Source organism: Mixophyes fleayi, chromosome 2 (genome assembly GCF_038048845.1).
Source record: "Mixophyes fleayi isolate aMixFle1 chromosome 2, aMixFle1.hap1, whole genome shotgun sequence".
Lineage (NCBI taxonomy): Eukaryota > Metazoa > Chordata > Amphibia > Anura > Limnodynastidae > Mixophyes > Mixophyes fleayi.
In genome coordinates this window covers 264,463,865-264,480,195 of record NC_134403.1, presented here as the reverse complement: position 1 = coordinate 264,480,195, position 16,331 = coordinate 264,463,865, and positions in this window count along the sequence as shown.

Here is a 16,331-nt window from a genome sequence, read left to right as displayed (position 1 = left end):
AAGGACCTTAACCATCTTGGAACCTCGTCTATGTTACACCATTTAACGAGAGTTCATGGCAAAGTGTTGGGAAAAGCTTAAAGTTCTTCCAAAAAAATTACAAGCACTCCATCATCAGCTAAGACCCTCTGGTCACCGACATCCCGACGGCTACAAAATACAACCACCACACCATCCTCATCAATATCCCACTTATTAAGGCTGGATGACTCCTGCACTATTATTGATTCCTCTGAAAAAAGCGTTAGTCCCACTGCTGCTGCTGCTGCCTCTGGGGGTGAATCGTCAGCCCAGAGGTAGGTCAAGAAAATGAGCAGTCCTACATTTCAGCAATTAACTGTGAAACAATCATTTGCTAGGGGAAGCAAATATGACAGCAGTCACCCAGTCGCCAAGCAAATCACAGACGCCATGGCTGCAATGTTAGTGTTAGATCTGCGTCCAATCTCCACAATAAACGCAGCTGGTTTTTCACAGTTAATTGAGGTTTTGTGTCTGCGTTACAGAAATCCATCGCGACACTATTTCTCCCGTAAAGCAATTCCACAGCTATACATGTGTAAAAATGTAGAGATTGTGCTGAAAAATGCCATTCTGCCCACTGTTCACTTAACCACAGATATGTGGATAAGTGGAAGTGGCCAAACCAAAGACTATATGACTGTGACAGCCCACTGGGTTGGTCATTCACCTTCACCAGCAGGAACAGCAGCAGAATTTACACCACTATGTAACATTTGTCACAGGCAGGCCACTCTTTGTATCACCGGCTTCATTAACAGGCATACAGCTGACAATTCGTTACGCAAACTAAGAGATGTGATTGATAAATGGCTTATACCACTTGGACTCTATCCAGGATATGTCATTTCTGATAACGCCAACAATATAGTGCGAGCATTACAGCTGGGTGATTTCCAACACATTCCCTGTTTTGCTCACACCATCAACTTGGTGCAGAGCTTCCTACGAAATAACCGTGAGGTGCAGGAGATGCTTTCGGTGGCCCGTAAAATTTCAGGCCATTTCAGCAATTCAGCAACAGCATGTAGGAGATAACAGCAGCTCCAAGAGCAGTTTAACTTGCCCTGCCACCAACTTAAGCTAGAGGTGGTAACTAGGTGGAATTCCACCCTGTACATGCTTCAGAGGATGGAGGAACAGCGCAAAGCCATCCAAGCATATTGCACAAGCCATGACATTGGGAAAGGAGGGGGGATGTATTTCACTCTTGCACAGTGGGGAATCCTTTCAGTGCTGTGCAAGGTGCTGAAACCATTTGAAGTTGTGACGTGTGAGGTGAGTGCAAACTCTGCTAGTTTGAGCCAAGTCATTCCTTTAATTAGACTATTGGAAAAGCAGCTTGAAAAACTGAAGGAGGAGCTGAAAGCAAGCAATTCAGCAAAGTATGTTGGCCTTGTCGATCAAGTACTTCATTCGCTTCACAATGATCCTCGAGTTATTAAAATCTTGAATTTGGATCAGTACGTTTTGGCCACTGTGCTTGATCCAAGGTTTAAGAACTACATTGAGTCTTTACTTGTAAATGAGCGAGATGTGAACTTTTGCAAGGAGCTATTGCTCAGCAAGTTGGCCGCTGAACTGGGCCTCGGCTTGACGACGTGTCCTCCTTCACTTTCTCAAGCTGCTGCTGCTCGTAAAAAATTAAATTTCCCAAAAAGAAGCAGGGAAGACACAGGGGGCAGACCAGAACAATTTAACATCTGGGCTGGTTTGAAGGATTTTTCAAAAAAATGTGTCACCTTGCCCATAACTCCATCCAATACGAGTATAAACATGCAAAGGATGGTGGAGGATTATTTTCAAGAGGTAATTGATATGGAAATGTCAGACAGTCCCTTCCCTTACTGGGAGGAAAAGCAGGCCATTTGGAAACCCATGTACAAACTTGCTTTGTAATACCTAAGCTGCCCACCCTCCAGTGTGTACTCTGAACGAGTGTTCAGCACAGCAGGGAACTTAGTCAGTGATCGCCGTCGAAGGTTACTTCCAAAAAATGTGGAGAAAATGATGTTTATAAAAATGAACTACATCTTCCACGAGGAAGGCCTTCACCATCAAAGACATCCAAGCACTGACTGTTCTCTAATGGCGGATTCAAGCGGCGATGAATTGATAGTCTGTGATGATGACGTACACACTAATGAGGGTGAGGATGAAGCTGAAGATGATGACGATAACATATTTTTAAAACTTTCTATGTAAGTGTAGGGTGCAATCTACCCCCAAAGAGGAAAGGGACTTGTGGCATTTCCACATCACGCACCATCTTGAAAGGCTGCTGTTTGGGCAATTTTTCCTTAAGGGTAGGGTGTCATAGACAGAGTGACCTCAAACTGGATGTGTCAATTTCTCTTAATATTGTACAGTCTATAACGGCTGAATTTTTTTGTATTTTTGACAAGTGGAGGGGGGCCTATAGAGACAGAAACCAAACTGGCTTTGTCCATTTCAATTAATATTGTACAGTCTATAACGGCTGAATTTTTTGTTTTTTTTCAACAAGTGGAGGGGGCCTATAGAGACAGAAAGCAAACTGCCTTTTTCCATTTCTTTACATATTTAACTATAAGTGTAGGGTTTAATATACATCCAAAGACGATGGCTGCATTGCCAATATGCATAGATGGAGAGGAAGACAATCTGTTTTATGTGTAGAATTAATGAAGGCCTACCTACCAGGAATTAAACTGTTTTTTTGATAATTTATTAGCTTTACAATTAGATTACTTATCCATGAAACAGGTGGAGCACTAAATTTGGTTATTTTAGGCCCAAAAATATTGATTTTCCAACAAAATAGCAAAACAAAACCAAACAAAACCAAAACCAAAACCAAAACACGTAATGGCGGTTTTGCAAAACCAAAACCAAAACCAAAACACGACGGTAACCCAGATCCAAAACCGAATACAAAACCAAAACACGGGGATCAGTGACCATCTCTAATTATCATAGAGTGGTGTTGAAAGCCATTCATACTTTTCTACCAAAAGTAGTATCTATATTCCACATCAATCAAGGAGTAGTGCTATCGGCTTTCTTTCCACAACCTAAAGATGAGAAACTGCATCCACTAGCTCTGGTCAAGGCCATTTTTGGCAGGCACCCTGTGATATGTGAGGCAAGGAGCAATGTGAGAGCAGGACACAAGTGTTTAAAAGAGTGTTTCTGTTCCAGCATAGCTGATGTGCATATTTAATGGGATAGCTATGATTTGAGGTTGGAGCAGTGTGCCATTACCCTGACCTACATGTGAATCCAGTATAAGAAAGTGGGGCCTGATTCATTAAGGATCTTAACTTGAGAAACTTCTTATTTCAGTCTCCTGGACAAAACCATGTTACAATGCAAGGGGTGCAAATTAGTATTCTGTTTTGCACATAAGTTAAATACTGACTGTTTTTTCATATAGCACACAAATATCAACTTTAAGGGGCATATTCAACTGACAAATTACCGTATTCCATGTATTAGGCTTTCCGCGGCGGGATTTTCGGCAATCCCACCGCGGAAAGCCTAATACATGGAATACAGTAATTTGTAGCTGGATTTCAGCTCGTGGCTCAGGGAGCTGCGAACTGAAATCCAGCGAGTAAATTACCGTATTACATGTTTTTCCGCGCACGATTACCGTAATATCGGTAATAGTGCGCGGACCGCGGGATTTTTGGCAATCCAGCCGACAATTGAATACCCCCATAAATTTCAGTGTACAAATAAGCTATCAAGTATCTGTGTGCTACATGAAAAAACAATCAGTATTTAACTTATGTTAAATAATTTGCACCCCTTGCAACTAATTTGCACCCCTTGCATTGTAACATGGTTTTGTCCAGGAGACTGAAATAAGAAGTTTCTCAAGTTAAGATCCTTAATGAATCAGGCCCGTGGTGCTTGCACACAGAGGCACTCGGAGGTAACAAGTGGTCTTAAATGCAGTTGTGTCAGAAGCAAATGAGAGCAATAGTTTGTGAGCAAGTGGCCATGACCCACACAACCATGAAATAAACCCTTTTTAGGATAGGAGGTGTAATGTAGCTAAACCAAAAAGCATTTACTAAAGTTCTTATTTATTCTTCTTAAGTGATGAGCACTACTCAGCTACCACAGCAAACACTATCTATTGCTGCACTTAGTTTCTCTCAAGTGTGATCTCGACAATTTACTTTTTAGAACTTTTGTCACGCCGGATCCCTAGTTATGGATTAAACAAATGCTTTTATTATGTATATGTTTTAACCATGGCTTATTTTATGGATGTATACATTGTGCTGCTTATATAGAGTTTGATGTAAGTTATGCTTAAAACATAAGGGGCCTGATTCATTAGAGTAAGGAAATATATGAGTAAGTTTTCTACTGGACTAAACCATGTTTCACTGCAAGGGTTACATATTAGTGTATTATTTTGCACATAAGTTAAATACTGGCTGTTTTTCTTCTAGCACACAAATATTTCATAGCTTTATTTTTACACTGAAATTTAAATTTGGTCTAGGACATGCCCTACCCTAACTATAAATCTATCCCCACATTTTACATTTACCTACCCTCCAATGCAACACGGTTTTGCCAAGGTTCAAAGTTATTCCTTGTGTTTGCTTTACTTTCATTAATGAATCAGGTCCAAGATCTTAAGATACATGTGAGCCTGCATAGTATGCAAAATGTGCACATTCCAGTAAGATATGCTTAAAGCTCCATCCCGCTCCTCCACAAAAAATAATGCCTATAACAAGGAAACACGCAGCCTGGAGTCCCTCTGTCATATTGCTAAACCAACACAAGGCCAGTCAACACAAGACTGAATTTCCTAAGAGGATCTGGGGGTAAATGTATGAAGCTCCGGGTTCTTCAACACCCGTGAGTTCGGCGTCTTCAGAGCTCAAATTTAAAGCGACGCTGCCTTGTAAAGGGAAGTTTCCCTTTACAAGGCAGCGTACTCGCGGGTGTTGAAGAACCCGGAGCTTCATACATTTACCCCCTGGTCCTCAAAAAGATGCAGACATTCCCTTCTCTAGGATTAACAAAGCCCGTGCTAATAGCACTAGGGCTATTTTCCCACCCCTGGTGCGGTGGGCTAATAAGTGATAGTAAAAATGAATTAGCCATTTTGTTTGTGTGGTGCACTACAGATCCCAGTATGCCCAGACCACCATTAAGTGTAATATTTCAAGCACCTGCATACAGATGGCTACCTGGCACTTGGTGGCATAGCCTGGCATCCAGGACTTGCTGGGATCTGTAGTAAACCAGGGAAAATGAAAATAGTTGCACACACATAAGAAAAAAAACAACCTTTATTAGTGTAACTCGATGGCTGCACTATGACTCCGCAGGCGCCACCAGCCACTGAAAAACTACATGCTTTGTGGGAGAAGAGGAGGAAGGAGATGGCATGAGCATGACAGGTATTTAATTATGCAGAGCTCAGTTGTCATTTGACAGCTGATGTGAGGGAAATGGAAGATGAGCAGTTTTAGTGAGTACAGAGAAGCTTTGTACTGTAGTTTGTACACAAACCAGAGGATGAGGAGCAATGTATCTAATTACAGTCAGTTCATTTGCCAGTTTTCAAATAAACACTACAACATGTATATATAAAACCCAAGTATATTTAACTCAGGATCACACAAGTTCATCTTATTATTGAAAGGACTGAGTTACGGAGAAAATTGTCTCCCAAATTAACGTAATAATACAGCATTCACACAATCTTCAATTAATGACATTGTCATCACTTGCCTGAAAATCTGACAAACTGAGAGCTCATAGTCATATATGACTGTCACTATTACTATTGCATCCCATTCAGGAACAGTGGTTTCTACCAGCGTTTAACCTGCAATGTTTTATAAATAATTCATTATCTTCTGATGTGCCCCAACGTCCTTGGCCATATATACATAGGTTTACTATTAGCAAAAAGGAGGACTTTTCATAGTTATAGAGTGTGTGTAATGTAATTAATAACTTTTGTGTATTTTATGATAGTCGCTTAAAACTTAGTTCTTAATGCATTTATTAGTTGTTAGTAATGTATATTTTTTAATAATTCCTAGTGAGTTATAAATAAACACTTATGTGATATATATATATATATATATATATATATATATATATATAAAAAAAGCTATATGTGTGTTTGTAATGAGGATTTAACTATTTTTATACAGATGACTGTGTAGCTATTGTCTGATACCTTTGATAGTTACATCAGTATTATAAATACTGATTCTTATCAAGGATACCTATGTAAAGCAAGGATAGCGTAAGGAAAAAGGTGGTGAACCTACTGTTAATTTTATATTGATATACTATGTTATGTTGAACAAGATTATGATATATGTGTGAACTGTGAATGCAAGCTTTTCTGTGTTAACAGTAAAATACTTTGATTTACATACATATGTTGTGAGTATTGGTTATTTATAATGAATATATACTGAGAAGTACTACTGAGATACAGTGGTTATTGGATAAATAGTTCTGTAAAACTTGTGTTATTTAGTGTGGTCAAAAGGCTGAGTAAGGCAACATTGTGTAAGAAAAAGTGCATAAAAGTGCGAGTTTTATAACGAGTATATCTGTGAACAGAATAAGAGGATAGTGTGCGCATGGGAGGCTCAAACACAGGTCCTTTTACATTGGTGAGCCTTGCCCCAACTGTTTTAACTGTGATATTTATACTAGGATATAGTAGTGAAAATTGTTATATTGTAAACCTAATCTGGTAGAGGGGCGGTGACGAATAGCATAGGTACACAAAGGAGGTGATACTTATGTGTTATTAGCGAATGCTTTTTCTGGAAAGAGGTTGTGACAAAACGAGGGTGATATGTGAATTATAGCAAATACTTTGTATAGCCCTTCTTTTGTTTCCCCAGCTCATCAGACTACAACTGCATTGTCCAATTACATGTGGTTAAGGGGACAGTGTAATTCAATTTAAATATGTATATTTTGTATTATATATTGATGACTTGAAGTAATGTTATTCATTGTCCTTAAACTGAAGCCAGGAGGGTTATGGGTAAAGATCAGGTGGTGTCTAGGATACAGGTGAGAGGGCTTGAGCTGCATTCATTCTCCCCCCTCCTTCCTCTACAGGAAGCATGGAACAGCTGGGGACCCTGTGACATCACAAAGTAGTGTAAGGGGTTAATTTTAGGAGGGGCTCACTGCTACCTTATCCTTGGAAGTAGGGGAAGCCAATTAAGCATCAATTGTTCTCCTTAGGACTAGTCCAGACGTTCTGTCTGCATCCCAGCAGGGGGCTTCTGTGAAAGGACATCTCATCTCCACTGCCCTGTCCAAACCCCCTAGTCCTGCACTGGCCAATGGGGAAGTAGAATAGATGCAGGGGTTTGTCCAGGGAGGGGAAAGACTGTGGAAATTAGACCTGTGATATATAAGGAACAACTCCAGGGGGGAGGGGGGTCATGCTTGGATTTCATTCAGGAAGGTGCAAGATGGAGTTTTGAATTGTCGTTTTCTAACTCAAGTCTATATATGCAGCTGAGAGGGATCCATGGGTCATGAAGTCTGGACAGCAGGTGACTATATCTCCTTAAGTTATTGGGGTAAGGGACAGATGATGTGGTAAATCTGACTGGCATTTATTTACTGTGTGTATATAATATTCTAGTGTTGTTTGTATAACAATAAATATACTGTTGTATTTTTATAACTGCATTTTGCCTGAGTGACCATACGAATCCTAGAAGGTACTGGGTAGCACTGGGCCAGATAAACCCGGTATCTTCACAGAGGTTTGGACAGATAACATTGTTTAACTAGAAGAAATACAATTAATTACAACGAATCTAGTATCAAATTAAGTTTGGTTTAAAGTTTCTTGGATACTCGTTGTCTTATTTATTTCTTTAAGAAGGAACGGTTTGTCGCACTGTGAGAGTTTGCGAGAAACATGGATTCACTTTTCAAGGTTGCAACAGTCATTTGGAAGGGTCCTGCTGAGAGGAGAAAGACGTTCCTGAATTGAAGAGGATCTTTCTGGAAGCAGCGTTTTTTAAGTCTCGGAGGCTTATGGGGACCAGTATTACTACAGTGAGAAGTAACACTGAACACAGAACAAAAATGACTTCTGCATCTGGACAGGCGAGTATGAATTTTATTACCATTGAGAAGATGTCAGCAAATAGTATGTTTAACCCAGTGATTCCTAAAAATTACACATCTGCTGAAAATTTATGGGCAACACTTTTAGAACAGGCTTATACACATGCTACGCTGTGTGTTAACAGGGAAACCGTGTTCAACAAAAAAACTAAACGTCTACAAATGTTAGCTAAATTGATACATGCTTATGAAGATAGGATTTGGACATCTAAACACACTGAGCTGCAAACTCTCATTGTCAGTGGTGCATTGAAAAAATGAAAAGTGTTTTCACAGTTGAAGCACAATTGGAAGACAAAGATATGGCCAATATTGATAGGGGAAGACAGATTTGTATGCTCAATTCCCAATTGTTAGAGAGAGAAAAATATTACACAGATGTTGATAAGGAATTGGAAGAACTGTATACAGAGATCAATGTATTCAGGGAAAATGTAGCATCTAATGAAGTTCTAATTGCTGAATTACAAAGTGATTTAATCAATAGAGCACAGATGATAACCAATATGCAAAAAATAATCAATGAGTTATCACCTTTCTGCACAACACACAATACATCCATGCCTAGAAAGCAGGTATGTATAACAGATAAGGGAAGCAGTCAAACAGGGAGTATAGGACATAATATTCCCATACTTACCCCTGTGATAGATCAGAGAAATATAATAGCCTCAGTGGCTGACCCTGTAGCACGCACATTAACTTATTTCCCAACACCCATGTGGAATGGATCTAATGGTCGTGCACAATTTTTGGATGATCAAGTTTTTGGCCTAGGCAGTGGTTGGGAAACTGTACATACCGCTCCTACACCACAAACAAGTCACGGTAATGGCACAGGATTGCATGTTCCCTATCGAAATTATAGTATGGAGAAGACTCAATTTCTGTTGAAAATCCGTAAGGAAATTCCAAAATATGATCCCATTAAGACCCCTTTACCTTCTGCGATATTTTTGAGGGACATTGTGACAAATTTAGTGTCACTCCAGAACATCGGATGGAATTGTTTAAATTGTGGTTACCCACTCACCTCAATCAGATGTATGCAGCAACTGGAAAAACTGCTCCCAAAAATGGTCAATTTCACGATGAGGAAGAGAGACTTTCTGTCCTCATGAATTTGGGAACTGGTCATTGGGAAGTTACCCCAGAAATCCTATCTAACTTTAAACCAACCATTCACGAGGAGCCATTGTCTCAATGTGGTAGGTTTGAAGCAATGTATAGAAAAGTAACCAAAGATCAAGGTACAGAAGTTCCACAAGGCATAATACACATGTTTGTGGAAAAGTTTCCTTACGTTAACACAGCAATTCGCTTAAATGCGGCTAAAGAACCAACGCTTGCAGACGCAGCAATGTTTATAGAAGAGTATAGACAAGATTTGATGAAAAATAGGAAGTCACTGAAGATCAGGGAATATGTTGTGGTAAATGGCAGATCACAAGATAACCGTTACACAACATATGGCAATGTGCGCAGACAGATACATATTACCCCTACAGCTCCTCCACAGGAGAAATGGGTGAATGTGCAATGTTATGCATGCCTAAAGTTTGCCCATGTAAGACGTAACTGTCCACAAGGTGTTCGCAAAGAGTATATAAGAACATCTGGGCAATAACAATGGCTTTAAAAACAAGCCTCACGTTAGAGAGTTAGATAACCAAACACATACCCAGTCAAACTGCAGCACCTGAATCAGATGCAAAAACGTGTGTTGCTTGTAATTACACATACTGGCCAAACAGGTCAGTCTCATGTACAGTCACATAACTCATTGACTCCACAGACACAGAACTCTTTAGAACAGGTAAACAATTGTAACGTACAGAAAGCACAAGTAGTGGTTCGCACAGCAGATGTCCCTACTGAGAATCTGGTGCAACAGGATTGAAGGTTAGGGATCCCTAAGGATCTGGCACCAATATGCAATATCATATTGGATTCCTCAGGGAGACCCCACATAATGGCCATAATAAAAAATGAATAACTGAAAATGATGCTTGATACTGGGGCAGAAATTTCAATCACTAATGACTAATGGACATGACTTACTACCAGACAGCCCTCAGTGTGTGGTGACTGGATTTGATCACCAACAAGGGGGGGTACAAACCCAAATAATTGAAGTCACTGTGGAAATCAACAATGATTTCACCTTAAAAATTCTTATGTGGTATTATTCAGGTTCTGATAAAATTATCGGAACTGATGTAATGACACAGAATGGCTGGATCTTAGATCTAGCAAACTGTTTGCTATGGAAGGGCCCAAGAAACTCAAAGGTCTGTGTGATAAAGAAACATCACTTAGGACCACCCATACAGGAAATTAGTGGAACAGTCAACATGGTTGTACACAAATGGCCAGAGGTGTCGCATAACACTGACCTTGAACCTATTGTATACAAATTCCCAGAGCTGTGGGCTCAAGGGAAGAATGATTGTGGAAAGATGATTGATGTTCAGGTGGACATACAAGGACCAGATCCACCACCTCAACGCCAATATCATTTCCCCCCTGAAGCTATGGAATCAGTGATAGAAGCTGTGACTGACTTAGAAGCAAGGGGGGGGGGGTGGTCATAAAGTGAAATTCCAAAAGCAATAGTCCCTTATGGCCTGTCAAGAAGAGGGAGACTAACACCTGGAGACTCACAATTGATCTCAGGGTTTTTAATAAATATACCCCCATGTGAGCAGAGGTGGTAGCAGAGACGCCAGACATATTGGCAAGAATAAGTGGTAAAAGTAAGGTATTCTCTACCATTGATGTAGCCAATGGTTTCTTTACGATACCATTAAGGGACAGAAGCTGCCGTTACAAATTTGCATTCACCGTGCAAGATACGCAATACATGTTTTACGTAATTCCCCAAGGATTTCACAGTAGTCCCACATATTTCCATCAGGCATTAGCAGAAGTACTGAGTGTATTTTCACACCCAGAATGCCTGCTGCAATATGTGGATGCTCTAATACTCCATACAGAGACTATGGAGGAACATTTGACACTCCTACAGGAATTGTTAGCCTTCCTTGTACGTGCAGGGCTCAAACTGAGTCCTCACAAAGCAAACCTGGCTAGGTCAGAGGTCATATTTTGCCGCCTAAGTTGAGACAATGGTCAGATTACATAGACCAAATACCCTACAAGATTTGCGAAAATTCCTTGGGGTTACAAACTTCATGAGGGAGTTCATAGAGGATTTTGATACAAAAGCGAAACCTCTGCATGAATTGCTCAGAGATGAGGAACCTTCATTGAAGGATGGCCAGAAGCACAGGAATAGTCATTTCTCTTCTGCCCCAGTTTTGGCCACTCCACACCCAGAGGGTGAGCTGGCAATTCAGGCTCACGCCGGCCCAGTCTTACTACAAGAAGTAGGATCTGTGACTAGAAGACTAGGCTATTTTTCAAGACTTCTTTCTCCTGTGGAAAGAGGTTTTGATGAATGTGCAAAACAACTGGCTGCAATACATTATGCTGTCAAAGTGACAGAACATATTGTGGACTTTAGACCCCTTACTATAAAGACCCCACACTCTCCATTAACCCTTCTACTCTGGGAAATGCTGCCTGGTGTCTCTCAACAGAGGTTTGGGAGATGGATAATGGATTTGAGTGGGCGCAATCTCAAAGTAAGTTACAAGGCCAAATATGTATTGTCTCAAGTGCTAAACACAGCAGGGACGGAATACGACTATGGAAAAATGCCATATGATGAAACAATGACTTTGTTTAGACAAACAACACATTCAGATGACCGAGTCATCTTTGTTGATGGGTCTCGGTCTCACACGGATGGGAAATATGTGACAGGTTATGCAGTCTTGGATAAGACTACAGGGCTTCAGAGTCTTGTTAAATTACCTGGTCACCTATCGGCACAAAGGGCAGAATTGGAGGCAGTAAAGGAAGCCTTACTACTCCAAGCTTCAGAACCACGTACTATATATGGCAACAGCTCATATGTAGTTCGGTCCATGACATTACACTTGGATACCTGGCACAGGCGTGGATTTGTGGACAGCCGGAATAAACCCCTGGTGCATGTTTCAGTGCTCAAAGAGTTATGGAAATGGGGAATTGTGCATCCTGAAGAGGCTACAATCATCTTCAGGTAGAGCTGACAAAACTCAACCATCAGCTCCTTGGAAACCCTGGCCGAGATAAACTCATGTCCCTCTTAAAGGACAAATTATACTGGTCAGGGATGTCAAAAACAGTGGAAATTGTCACAACAGTGTCTTGTGTGTGCACAAGTGAACCCCAGAGTTCCAGCTCTCAAGCTGGTTCTACAGTGTGTGCCCCTGCAAAAGGACCATGGGCTGCCCTACAGATAGATTTTATAGGACCACTACCAGCTGGCAGTCGCAATTGTCGGTATGCCTTGGTACTTGTGGTAGTTGTGTTTTCAAAATGGGTTGAGGTCATTCCAACTGTAAATGACTCTGTTACTACCACAGCAAGGGTCTTATGGGAACAGATCCTGTCACGTTGGGGAGTTCCCAGGATCATTGAATCTCATCGGGGAACACACTTTACTGGCAAGGTCATGAAAGTGCTTTGTGAACTACTGGACATAAAACAGCGATTTCATGTACCTTATCATCCCTAGTCAGCCTGAATAGTAGAACGAATGAATCGAACAATCAAATCTCGTTTGACCAAGACACTGTTAGAGAAGGTCCTTGAAATCCTTGGTGATACAATGCTAAAAGTACAAAGGCCAACGACTACAAAGACAGACTATCGGAGAAGACGTAAAGTTCTCTGGGTCCAAGTTGATCAAGTGAAAACCACACAAGCCTCCTTAACTCAATAGAGTGCTTCTGTGCTCATTGAGCTGGGTATATTAAGAAATCATACCCCTTCCAAATATAAAACAAAAGAGGTTTTAACTGATCATTGAGAACCATAATGCAAGGAAAGGAAAATCCTAGAGTCCTACCCTGATTAAATCTTGTACTGTATATGCAACTAACTGTGCTCAAAAAGGGACACTCCTCCGAGGAGCATATTGTACTCTTTCTCCCTTTCTAGGTGTTGATGTAGTGGAGAAGATGGGAAGAAAACCAGTGACCCCAGAGAACCGACCAGGTGTCCATCCAGATACTCCTATGAGTGAGGCTTCAGAAAATTCTGCTTAGTTTTGGTTCAGAACTTAAGAAATTGGCTGCTCGATTTCGGGAATGAAGAAGACATACTGCAGAAACTTTCTGGGAATCAAGCTACAATCAAGCTGGAACATTAAGTCAAAGTATCATCTTCTCATTCATCCCATAATAGTTCTCATTATATTGGTATTAATCATACACATGGTTTTAATAAAAGACTGGTTAAACAACACGATGAACTGGCTTACTGAAGAACACATGAAGACTAGGGAAAGGGGGTATAGGCATTATGGACTTCGCGGGCATTATGGACTTTGCGGGCATGGGAAATGCTTTACATGAATGTCTTTTTTTTTTTTATTCCTTTGTACCTTTTCTTTTTTTTCTTATCCATTCTTCTCTTCTTTTTTTCTTCTCTCCTGCTCTCCACACCCTCGGGGAAAGGGTGTTTTTCCACTATGGTTCCCCCCTCTAGGTGTTTTTTTCCTGTTGTGCGCCAATAACACAAGAGGTTTGTTTTATCTCCTCCACAGTTGGTAGGGAGAGGAAGAGAGAGTTGAAAATTATCGGGGTCTCTCTCTCTCCCTCCCTCTTTATTTTTTTTAGTTCACCACCAAATCTAGGGACAGGTAATTTTTACTTGTAGTGTCGGGTTTTCGACAATGGGGGGGACTGTGAAGGGGGAGCCGCTGCGTGCGTGCGCGTTGAGCACACGTACAAAATACAACTGCGTTGGCGCATGAGCAGTTGCATAGCAACTCAAGTCGGCACATACATAGTGGGGAGAACCGGCAGAGTTGTTGACATTATCATCCCTGGACACACAAAGCTCCACATGTGTGTGGTGAATCACCACACACACGTTGCTGCTGGGGAGGCTGGGAGTTTCCGGGTCTGGACTATAAAAGCCAGACCCAGGACTCCCCCTCGGTCTCTTGCTGCCTGCCTGCCCCCTGGACAACAAGCATTATGTACACTAGGGACACACTACACTACAGAAAAGATATAGGATACACTACACTACAGAAAAGGTATATTATATAGATACACTACACTATAGAATATATATATATTCTACTGCACTACAGGAAAGATATATATAGAGATACACTGCGCTACAGAAAATATATTATTCTACAGAAAAAGTCTACAGATTAAGATTTGGATCCAGTACACAAGGATTTGCTAGGTATCATTGATAATATATATGTATATATATATATATATATATATATATATATATATATATATATATACAAGTTAACCCATGCATGATACTCATGCATTCTAGTCAAATCAAGATACTTAAGGTCTTAAAAAGGTTCTTGTCATGCATTTGGGCCTAGCCCAGGCCTCCTCAGGGGAAGATCGTTACTTCCCGACGCAAGCGCCCTTTTTAATGTGTGTTCATGAGGTAAAATTACCTTACGAAAATGAGTTTGACCCCTCAACTCGTAAATTTAGCCTTTACTACCCCTCCCACGGGGGGAAGGGGGGATGATGGAAGTTAACTGACTTGACTATTCTAATTTTTTTGTCAAATAATGTCAGTATACCAAATTTCAGGTCAATTGGATGAGCCCTTTCTGAGAAAATAGTTTTTTACACACACACACACACACACACACACTAACGCACGCCTCTACACATGTGTTTTCATGAGGTAAAATTACCTCACGAAAATGAGTTTGAGCCCTACCAAATTTCAGCCCTTTTTGAATTTTTTTTCCCACACACACTAAGAATTCAGTAGGTCAGTGTATAACTCTGCCCAGCAGGTGGCGCTGCAACTTGGTGTTTTTTTCCACACACACACAGACGCCACTAAGCATTTATATATTAGATATATATATATATATATATATATATATATATATATATATATATATATATATATATATATAAAGCTATACGTGTGTTTGTAATGTAGATTTAACTATTTTTATACATATGACTGTGTAGCTATTGTCTGATATCTGTGATGATTAAATCAATATTATAAATACTAATTCTCATCAAGGTTATATATGTAAAGCAAGTATAGTGTAAGAAACAAGGTGGTAAACCTAGGGTTAATTTTATATTGATATACTATGTTATGTTGAACAACGTTATGATAATGATAAATGTGTTAACTGTGAATACAAGCTTTTCTGTGTAAAATACTTTGATTTAAATACATACATATTTTGTGAGCATTGGTTTTTTATAACGAGTATATACTGAGAAGTACTACTGAGATACAGTGGTTATTGGATAAATAATTCTGTAAAGCTTAAGTGTTATTTAGTGTGGTCAAAAGACTGAGTAAGGCAACATTGTGTAAGGAAAAGTGCATAAAAGTGCGAGTTTTATAACGAGTATATCTGAGAACAGAATAAGAGGATAGCGTGCGCATGGGAGGCGCAAACATGGGTCCTTTTACACTAATAGTTTATATTAAGCCCTTAATATAATAAGTGGGTGATGGCATACATAGAAGAGAATGATTAGGAATCATTTCATCTGACAGTAATATTAAGTTAGTGTTATTGTATATTAAATATTGTTGAGAATTCAGTGTTCCCTCTAAGCTGAGCAATCTGGAAAGGAAAGAGTTAAAAGGTCACTCTAATGCAGGCTCCACCCGAAAGGTTTGCATTCACATTCTGCAGGATGTTTCCTAGTAAGATACAGGTTTAACTCTATCATTTCCAGATTGCTCAGCTTAGAGGGAACACTGGTTGAGATACCTCTTAATATCACCAGATCATTGAGTGAAGTTAGTACTCTAATCTTTCTCTCAAGTAGAGTGTTAATAGTTACAGTTACTTTATTGTATATTCAATCTTTCATACAAACACATTGTTCATGTATTATTGTATTTGTTAATATTTTATTAGCTTAACCAGCCTATATTAAATAAATCTCATGTGAAAGGGGCATTTATTATGGTATATTATTTGAGTTTCCTTTTGAGGGGGAGCAGGTCTGGCATTGGGCAGGGGTTCTCCTGAATTGACTGCCAGTGTTCAAATTCCAAGAACACAGCCCGGAGAA